The sequence below is a fragment of the Pleuronectes platessa genome, chromosome 12 (genome assembly GCF_947347685.1).
Source record: "Pleuronectes platessa chromosome 12, fPlePla1.1, whole genome shotgun sequence".
NCBI classification, from domain to species: domain Eukaryota; kingdom Metazoa; phylum Chordata; class Actinopteri; order Pleuronectiformes; family Pleuronectidae; genus Pleuronectes; species Pleuronectes platessa.
The window spans coordinates 1,310,943-1,320,017 of NC_070637.1; positions in this window are offsets into that span (position 1 = coordinate 1,310,943).

A 9,075-nucleotide genomic window follows, 5' to 3' on the forward strand; every position below is an offset into this window, starting at 1 on the left:
GTTTCTTTGATAACTTTAGATCTCCATTTTGTTGTGAGGACACTCGTCTAAATTGTAAGTTGATCTGATGAAAGCTCTGCTACAAGTGTATCATAGAAAAAAACATGGAATATTCCCAAAATGGCCACTAAATCCTAAATTGCTGGCTTCCTGTTGCGTTTTTCATAATGCTCCGAGAGGCTTTTTTGTGCGTCTGGTCATGATACACAACTGTCTTCAAAATCGTGAGGATCAGTGAATGCTAAATGAGGTGCTTCTCCGTAAATGAGGGGAAGCTCCATTGGTGGCGCTGTTGAGCCATTTTGCCACGCCCATTTCCAAATACCCCAGAATACGTAAATTTTCACGACTTTCTAACCAACTGCAAACTTTTACAACTTTTTGAGCATGTTAAAGGCCTCAAAAAGCCAATTCATTGCGCTCCGCGAAATAATAATAATAAGAATCATTTCAATTTCAATAGGTCCTCTCACCGATTTCGGTGCTCGGGCCCTAATAATAATAATAATAATCATTTCAATTTCAATAGGGCCTCCCACCGATTTCGGTGCTCGGGCCCTAATAAGAATCATTTCAATTTCAATAGGTCCTCTCACCGATTTCGGTGCTCGGGCCCTAATAAGAACTAGGGCTACGTTGTAGCACTAACGGGCCCGAGCACAGGCAATTTCAAGTCTGTTGCGGTCGGGGAAGAGAGAGCGATCGATGACCAAGCGCACGTCTCTGCCTTGCTTGCGTTTTAAGCTCTGCAGCAAGAATAAACGCTTCACTTCCTGTAGCCAGCAGGTGGCGCTAGGATTTTAAGTCATGGTGTCTTTGTAGATGTCATCAGGTCGCGACTCTTGTCTTACATGTCTAGTTTGGAGTTGATTGGACCAAATATGTCCAAGATACAGACGCTCGTGTTTTGATGGCGTGTGATCAGACTTTGACTCCACGCCATGGTAAGAGTTTAGTGTTTTCCTATTTTGTAACAGGTAAAAATAGCAGTTAAATGTCAACAGTTGTCTTTATTGTCGTTCTATTATTTAATAAATGCAACAAACTATAGTTTTTATATATATTGTATGTCTATATATATATATATAACTTTATAACCTGTGTTATCAAATATGTTGTGCGGCACCAGACAGCTTTAAATTGGGGGAAGAGTGGTCGAGCACAGGCAATTTCAAGTCTGTTGCGGTCGGGGGAGAGAGAACGATCGATGACCAAGCGCATGTCTCTGCCTTGCGTGCGTTTTAAGCTCTGCAGCAACAATGAACGCTTCACTTCCTGTAGCCAGTGGCGCTAGGATTTTAAGTCATGATGTCTGTGTAGATGTCATCAGGTCGCGACCCTTGTCTTACATGTCTAGTTTGGAGTTGATTGGACCAAATATGTCCAAGATACAGACACTCGTGTTTTGATGGCGTGTGATCAGACTTTGACTCCACGCCATGGTCAGAGTTTGGTGTTTTCCTATTTTGTAACAGGTAAAAATAGCAGTTAAATGTCAACAGTTGTCTTTATTGTCGTTCTATTATTTAATAAATGCAACAAACTATAGTTTTTATATATATATATATAACTTTATAACCTGTGTTATCAATAATGTTGTGCGGCACCAGACAGCTTTAAATTGGGGGAAGAGTGGTCAAGCACAGGCAATTTCAAGTCTGTTGCGGTCGGGGAAGAGAGAACGATCGATGACCAAGCGCATGTCTCTGCCTTGCGTGCGTTTTAAGCTCTGCAGCAACAATAAACGCTTCACTTCCTGTAGCCAGCAGGTGGCGCTAGGATTTTAAGTCATGATGTCTTTGTAGATGTCATCAGGTCGCGACCCTTGTCTTACATGTCTAGTTTGGAGTTGATTGGACCAAATATGTCCAAGATACAGACACTCGTGTTTTGATGGCGTGTGATCAGACTTTGACTCCACGCCATGGTTAGAGTTTGGTGTTTTCCTATTTTGTAACAGGTAAAAATAGCATTTAAATGTCAACAGTTGTCTTTATTGTCGTTCTATTATTTAATAAATGCAACAAACTATAGTTTTTATATATATTGTATGACTATATATATATATATATATATATATATAACTTTATAACCTGTGTTATCAAATATGTTGTGTGGCACCAGACAGCTTTAAATTGGGGGAAGAGTGGTCGAGCACAGGCAATTTCAAGTCTGTTGCGGTCGGGGGAGAGAGAACGATCGATGACCAAGCGCATGTCTCTGCCTTGCGTGCGTTTTAAGCTCTGCAGCAACAATAAACGCTTCACTTCCTATAGCCAGTGGCGCTAGGATTTTAAGTCATGATGTCTTTGTAGATGTCATCAGGTCGCGACCCTTGTCTTACATGTCTAGTTTGGAGTTGATTGGACCAAATATGTCCAAGATACAGACACTCGTGTTTTGATGGCGTGTGATCAGACTTTGACTCCACGCCATGGTCAGAGTTTGGTGTTTTCCTATTTTGTAACAGGTAAAAATAGCAGTTAAATGTCAACAGTTGTCTTTATTGTCGTTCTATTATTTAATAAATGCAACAAACTATAGTTTTTATATATATTGCATGACTATATATATATATATATATATATATAACTTTATAACCTGTGTTATCAAATATGTTGTGCGGCAACAGACAGCTTTAAATTGGGGGAAGAGTGGAGGAAATAGTAAAGGTTGCCTACCCCTGCCTTAGGTGACACAATTTGTGCCTTGGTCAAACCATGATCCTACACTGCCCTCTAGTGACTTAATATTGCGGTACAAGTAGGTTGTGCCGGCAATATAAAGCCACTAGAGGTCAGTATAAGACCATGAAACACATACATGGTTGAAATGAAAACAGGTCTTTTCATTTTGCACATCAAGATTTTAAGCCTCACCACGGTCACACGGATTGATGAAAAGTTTAAATTTTGATAACTTTAGATCTTCATCTTGTTTTGTAGAGTCTCATCTAATTTTTAAGTTGATCTGATGAAAGCTCTCCGAGTAGTACATAAAAACATAACACGTCTTAAAAACAAGACATTTCCTGTTGCCACCAGGGGGCGCTGTGATTGTAAGTCACAATTTCTGCAGTGATGTCTTCTGGTCGCGACTCTTGTCGTATGTGTCTAGTTTGGACTCAATTGGACAAACTATGTCTGAAATATGGAAGCTTGTGTTTTGATGGCGTTTCATCAAACTTTAACGCCACACCACGGTCAGACGGTTTTGCTAAAACGTAATCCTTCAATAACTTTAGATCTCCAATTTGTTGTGATGACGATCGTCTAAATTTGAAGTTGATCTGATGAAAGCTGTACGACAAGTACATCAAAGAAAAAATATGGAATATGACCAAAATGGCCACTAAAGTCAAACTGGCGGGCTTCCTGTTGCGTTATTCATAATGCACTGATGGACTTTTTTGTGCATCTAGTCATGATACAAAATAGTCTTTGTTTTTTTTGAAGATCGGTGAATGCTAAATGAGGGGCTTTTCCGTAGGTGGCGCTCTTGAGCCATTTTGCCACGCCCTTTTCAAAATACTCCAGAATACGTAAATTTTCGCCGCCTTCGAATTTACTGCAAACTCCTACAACTTTTTGAGCACATTAAAGCCCTCAAAAAGCCAATTCATTTAAGCTAAGAAAAATAATAATAACTAGGGCTACGTTGTAGCACTAACGGGCCCGAGCACAGGCAATTTCAAGTCTGTTGCGGTCGGGGAAGAGAGAGCGATCGATGACCAAGCGCACGTCTCTGCCTTGCGTGCGTTTTAAGCTCTGCAGCAAGAATAAACGCTTCACTTCCTGTAGCCAGCAGGTGGCGCTAGGATTTTAAGTCATGGTGTCCTTGTAGATGTCATCAGATCGCGACTCTTGTCTTACATGTCTAGTTTGGAGTTGATTGGACCAAATATGTCCAAGATACAGACGCTCGTGTTTTGATGGCATGTGATCAGACTTTGACTCCACGCCATGGTCAGAGTATGGTGTTTTCCTATTTTTTAGCAGGTAAAAATACCAGTTAAATGTCAACAGTTGTCTTTATTGTCGTTCTGTTATTTAATAAATGCAACAAACTATAGTTTTTATATATATTGTATAACTATATATATATATATGTATATATATAACTTTATAACCTGTGTTATCAAATATGTTGTGCGGCTCCAGACAGATTTAAATTGGGGGAAGAGGGGACGAAATGGCTTTTTCAATAGTTACTTTTTGTGTCTTGATCAAACCATGGTGTTACACTGACCTCTGGGGCCTTAATATTGGCACTACAGGTGTAATTCAATATTAAGTCACTAGAGAGCAGTGTTGGACCATTAACTACAGACATGGTGTTTTCATTTTGTTTATCAAATTTATAAGCCTCACCACGGTCACACAGATTGATGAAAAGTTTAAATTTTGATAACTTTAGATCTTCATCTTGTTTTGTACACATGCATCAAATTTTTACGTTGATTTGATGAAGGCCCTACGAGAAGTGAGTCAAACTGTAAGACATAGAAAAACAAGACATTTGCTGTTGCCACCAGGGGACGCTGTGATTTTAAGTCACGATTTCTGTACCGATGTCTTCAGGTCGCGACTCTTGTCTTATGTGTATAGTTTGGACTCGATTGGACAAAATATGTCCAAGATACAGGAGCCTGTGTTTTGATGGCGTTTAATCAAACTTTGAGGCCACACCACGGTCAGACGGTTTTGCTAAAACTTAATCCTTCAATAACTTTAGATCTCCATTTTGTTGTGATGACGATCGTCTAAATTGTAAGTTGATTTGATGAAAGCTGTAGGAGGAGTACTTAAAAGAAAAAATATCGAATATGACCAAAATGGCCAGTAAAGTCAAACTGGCGGGCTTCCTGTTGCGTTATTCATAATGCACTGATGGACTTTTTTGTGCATCTAGTCATGATACACAATAGTCTTTGTTTTTTTTGATGATCGGTGAATGCTAAATGAGGGGCTTTTCCGTAGGTGGCGCTATTGAGCGGTTTTGACACACCCGTTCCCAAATACTTCAGAATACGTAAACTTGCGCACATTTCTAATTTACTGTACACTTTAGAAACTTTTTGAGCACGTTAAAGCCCTCAAAAAGCCAATTCACTGAGCGAAGAAAAATAATAATAATAATAATCTTTTCAATTTCAATAGGTCCTCTCACCGATTTCGGTGCTCGGGCCCTAATAATAATAATAATAATCATTTCAATTTCAATAGGGCCTCCCACCGATTTCGGTGCTCGGGCCCTAATAATAATAATCATTTCAATTTCAATAGGTCCTCTCACCGATTTCGGTGCTCGGGCCCTAATAACAATCCTTTCAATTTCAATAGGGCCTCTCACCATTCGGTGCTCGGGCTCTAATAAGAATAATAATAATCATTTCAATTTCAATAGGTCCTCTCACCGATTTCGGTGCTCGGGCCCTAATAACAATCCTTTCAATTTCAATAGGGCCTCTCACCATTCGGTGCTCGGGCCCTAAAAAGTGGAATATGACCAAAATGGCCACTAAAGTCAAAATGGCGGGCTTCCTGTTGTGTTTGTCATAATGCAGTGATGGACTTTTTTATGCATCTAGTCATGATACACAACTGTCTTTTTTGGTGAGGATCTGTGAATGGTAAATGAGGGGCTTATCCGCTCTCACCATTCGGTGCTCGGGCCCTAATAATAATAATAATCATTTCAATTTCAATAGGTCCTCTCACCGATTTCGGTGCTCGGGTCCTAATAATAACTAGGGCTACGTTGTAGCACTTGCGGGCCCGAGCACCCGCACGTTGAAGCCTGTTGCGGTCGGTGGAGAGAGCGATCGATGACCAAGCGCACATCATCGATCGAGCATGCACTTCTCCACGTTGCATGCGTTTTGCGCTCTGCGGCAGTAGGTTTGCCAGTAGGTGGCGCCTTCACTATTATTACACACAGACTTATAGATCTGTTCAAGTAGCCGCTCTGATGTAGCGTGAGCAGTTTCGTGTCAATTGGAAAATTTTACCACAATGTAATTTTCACACTGATCAGTAGGTGGCGCTATGACCCTGAACTAATGTTTATATATGGAGCTGTTCAGATCAGGATTGTGATCATAGGTCAGAAGTTTGGAGCCGGTTGGATAAGGCAGTGTGGATTAACAAAGTACTTCCTGTTTCATGGATAATCAGTAGGTGGCGCTATGACACTGAGGAAATGTTGACACATAGAGCTGTTCAGGCTTGTACTCTTATCATGTGACAGAAGTTTGGTAGTGATAGGACAATGCACAGTGGACTTATGAAAACATCGTGTCCTTTGGCGAAGGATGATCCTTCGCCGCACCTCAATGTTTAAATGGTTTGAGGAAATGTCACAATTCTGACCTTGATTCAATGACTTGACTGAGCTCATTTGAGCTGTATATCTTAAAGCAGCCAGGAGCAGTTCATCAAAGAATAAAACATGTCAATTCATGTTGCCACCAGGGGGCGCTGTGATTACAAGTCATAATTTCTGTGTAGATGTCATCAGGCCGAAACTCCTTTCTTACATGTCTAGTTTGGACTTGATTGGACCATGTATGTTCGAGATACAGATGCTCGTGTTTTGATGGCGTGTAACCAAATTTTAACGCCACGCCACGGTCACACGGTGTGAAGGGAAAAAAATCCCTTAATCAGTCTTTATCTCAATCTTGTTGTGATGACACTCATCTGAATTTGAAGTTGATCTGATGAAAGCTCTACGACAAGTAAATCAAAGTAAAAATGTGGAATAGGGCTAAAATGGCCACTAAATCCAAAATGGTGGGCTTCCTGTTTAGTCTAGTATATCTATCCAAGAGACTTATTTGTTTGTTATGAAAAGACACATGCCCAAATCGATTTTTGTAAATGTCGGCCAATCTTAGTGCCGGGGCTGCCCGTTAGGGGGCGCTAGTCAGTTATTTTGACACGCCCATTCCTTAAAACCATATGAAAATCTTCAGGGGGGGGATGTTGTTGCACACATGTAGTTTGAGTGAGATAGAACCATGAACACTGAAGTTAGAGCAATTTCGTGTTTCGCGGCGAGTTGATGAACTTTGATGCCACGCCATTAATATGGCGTTTGACGAAAAGGCACAATTATCTTATGCCTTCATTATCAATGTCTTGAGACCCATTTGATACAGTTTGACATGGTTGAGGTCAGCTGATGAGGAGGAATACATCCAAGTGTAAGACAAGCAAAAAACAAGACATTTCCTGGTGCCACCAGGGGGCGCTGTGATTTTAAGTCATTATTTCTGTGTAGATGTCATCAGGCCGGGACTCTTCTCTTACATGTCTAGTTTGGACTTGATTGGACCATGTATGTTCGAGATACAGATGCTCGTGTTTTGATGGCGTGGAACCAAACTTTGACGACACGCCACGGTCACACGAAGTGACGGAAAAAAATTCCGTTGATCAATTTTTTTCTCAATCTTGTTGTGATGACACGCGTCTAATTTTTAAGTTGATCTGATGAAAGCTCTACGACAAGTACATTAAACTAAAAATGTGGAATTTGGCCAAAATGGCCACTAAATCCAAAATGGCGGGCTTCCTGTTGCGTTTTTCATAATGCTCCAAGAGACTTTTTTCTATGATTATTCACGTTACACCAGTGTCTAGATTTTGGTGAAAATCGCTTATGTGGAAACCTAAGGGCTGGTTCCAGGGGGCGCTGTTGAGCCGTTTTGCCACGCCCATTTCCAAATACTCCAGATTACGTAAATTTTCACCACTCTCTAATTTACTGGAAAGTTTAAAAACTTTTTGAGCACGTTGAAGCCCTCAAAAAGCCAATTCATTGTTCGGAGAATAATAAGAACTAGGGCTACGTTGTAGCACTTGCGGGCCCGAGCACCCGCACGTTGAAGCCTGTTGCGGTCGGTGGAGAGAGCGAGCGATGACCAAGCGCACATCATCGATCGAGCATGCACTTCTCCACGTTAAATGCGTTCTGCGGCAGTAGGTTTGCCAGTAGGTGGCGCCATCACTATTATTACGCACAGACATATATATCTGTTCATGTAGGCGCTCTGATACAGCGTGAGCAATTTTGTGTCAATCGGACAATGTTAACACAACTTAATTTTCACACTGATCAGTAGGTGGCGCTCTGACCCTGAACTAATATTTATATTTGGAGCTGTTCAGATCAGTATTGTGATCATAGGTCAGTAGTTTGGAGCCGGTTGGATAATGCAGAGTGGATTAACAAAGTACTTCCTGTTTCCTGGCGAATCAGTAGGTGGCGCTATGACACTGAGGAAATATTGACACATAGAGCTGTTCAGGCTTGTACTCTTATCATGTGACAGAAGTTTGGTAGTGATAGGACAATGCACAGTGGATTTATGAAAACATCGTGTCCTTTGGCGAAGGATGATCCTTCGCCAAACATCAATGTTTACATGGTTTGAGGAAATGTCACAATTCTGACCTTGATTCATTGACTTGACTGAGCTCATTTGAGCTGTATATCTTAAAGCAGCCAAGAGCAGTTCATCAAAGTATAAAACATGTCACTTCCTGTAGCCACCAGGGGGCGCTGTAATTTCAAGTCATAATTTCTGTGTAGATGTCATCAGGATGGCACCCTTGTCTTACATGTCTAGTTTGGACTCGATTGGACAATGTATGTCCGAGATACAGAACCTCGTGTTTTGATGGCGTTTAATCAAACTCAAGACGCCACGCCACGGTCACACGGTGTGACGAAAGGTCAATCTCTTAATCACTTTTTATCTCCATCTTGTTGTGATGGCACTGATCTTAATTTGAAGTTAATCTGATGAAAGCCCTGGGACAAGTGCATCAAGTAAAAATGTGGAATACGGAAAAAAAATGGCCACTTAATCCAAAATGGCGGCCTCCCTGTTTGGTCAAGCATACCTATCCAAGATATTTTTTTGTTTGTTATGAAACGACACATGTCCCGATAGATTTGTATAAATGTCGGCCATCGTAGTGCCGGGGTTGCCCTATAGGGGGCGCTGGTCAGTTTTTTTGCCACGCCCATTTCTTAAAACCATATGAATATCTTCAGGGGGGGGCT